We start from the raw sequence: 1,641 nt of genomic DNA, 5'->3' as shown, positions 1-1,641 counted from the left end.
TCCTCCCCCTCCTCTTGTATTCTTTCCCCTCTTTCACCCAGGCTTCGTTGTTGCATAACCAGTGTTTCGGGTCTATATGAATATGCACTTATTCGCCGTATCCTTTTCGCCCGCAATCCTTGCCCTTCTCTCATTCTCCTTCCAAACACCTCACACGTGGCTCCCATCACCTTGACATTGTTCTTGTTACCCTCCAGCCCCATTCTAGAGCATTCTTCTGTCCATTCTTCCCAAGGACTTCTTCTCCTTCTCCTTTCGTCTCTCTCTCTCTTCCCGTCTTTTCCACTTTCTCTTTCTCTCCTCTGTTTTCTTACTCTTTTCCTTTGCATTCCCTCCTCTGCACTTCGCTGTCATCTTAGCCAAATATGGTTATCATTTTTCCCTTCTCTTCTCATTCCTTCTTCTTCTTCTACTCCCTTTCCCCTCCCCTTTCCCCATGTCCCCTCCTCCTCCCTGAACATCCCACTCCCCATGGCTCCCTCCACTCCCTCCCCCTCACCCCACTCCCTTACTCGTCTACTCCTCTTCCTCCCTCCTCCTCCCACATGCCAATCCTCCCATCTCTCTCTCTTCCTCTCCTTCCCCTCTCCTCCCTCCCCCCAACCAAATATGGCCCTCTCCCTCCCCCATTCCTCCCTCCCCCCACCCGAATATGGCCATCGCTGCCATCGTTAAACTTCTAACGACCAACACGTGGCCTAAACCTTCGGGTAATGATTCAGCGGGTTCGATAGCCGACGGGTCTCCTGGTGTGGAGGGCCAGCGAGCAGCGCCTTTAGGTCTTCTGTGGGTCCTTTCCTGGGCGCTTCTTTGTCCTCAGAGGTGCCTCGAAGTGTGTCTTTCACTCACAGCAGTCGGGGGATATTTTGTGCATTGAAAACGAGCGAGGAGAAGCAAATCAACTAATACGATTATCAACGAGTTATGATTCTCACCTCCAACACCGAGAAATAATATATGACATTTAAATTAATGAGTAACAGATCAACTGTACTATATTCCTGTATCCCATTATCGTCTTAGATAAAATAAAAAACGTTTTTACCTCCAGCACCGGGTGATATACTGTCCATTTACTAAACAATTCAAAACAAACCCATTAACCGCTTTCGTTTGAATCTTAAGAAATGATAAAGTATTTTCTTTTCACCCTAGCGATCGGGAAATATCCTAAGTACTTAAAAAAAACAATAATGAGAAACAAATACATTCACTCGATTACCAACTTATCCAACCACCGCGACGAAAGCTTTGTGATGAAAATGCTTATTTCTGTGACGTACATCATGGATATAGCTTACCGACAGTTGGAAAAAAGAGGAGTGAAACTCATTTAAACATTTTGGTTAACTTTGACCTCGGAGAGATAACTTGTTTATCCTGTGGAGCGAACATGAAAGAATGGCTATGCTAATTTCTGTTGCGCGCTCTGTCGGGCTGAGGACCATTGAAAAATATCCTGAACTCACTAACTATGTTTACAGAAATAAGTGTTGCATTTGAGGTCTTCACTCTGGATGACGTGCAGAAAGGGAAGGCTAGATAGAGGAGTGTGTGAGAAAGCTCGGAAGGAAGACCCTCGACAGAGATGATCATAATCGGCGTTCATTACAAGTGGTCAAGTTCTCCTTTTCCTAACAC

At 45.8% G+C, this 1,641-nt stretch overlaps 1 protein-coding gene across 1 annotated transcript in view; it reads right to left on the bottom strand.

Moving 5' to 3' along the window:
- LOC119585817 (carbonic anhydrase-related protein 10-like) overlaps positions 1-1,641 on the bottom strand; it is a gene marked incomplete at its 5' end in the record, with an annotated part of 34,669 nt that overhangs the window by 23,096 nt on the left and 9,932 nt on the right.

Source organism: Penaeus monodon, chromosome 20 (assembly GCF_015228065.2).
Source record: "Penaeus monodon isolate SGIC_2016 chromosome 20, NSTDA_Pmon_1, whole genome shotgun sequence".
Taxonomy (NCBI): Eukaryota; Metazoa; Arthropoda; class Malacostraca; order Decapoda; family Penaeidae; genus Penaeus; species Penaeus monodon.
The sequence above is the reverse complement of the archived record's forward strand: the minus strand, read 5'-3'. Positions and strand labels throughout refer to the sequence as shown.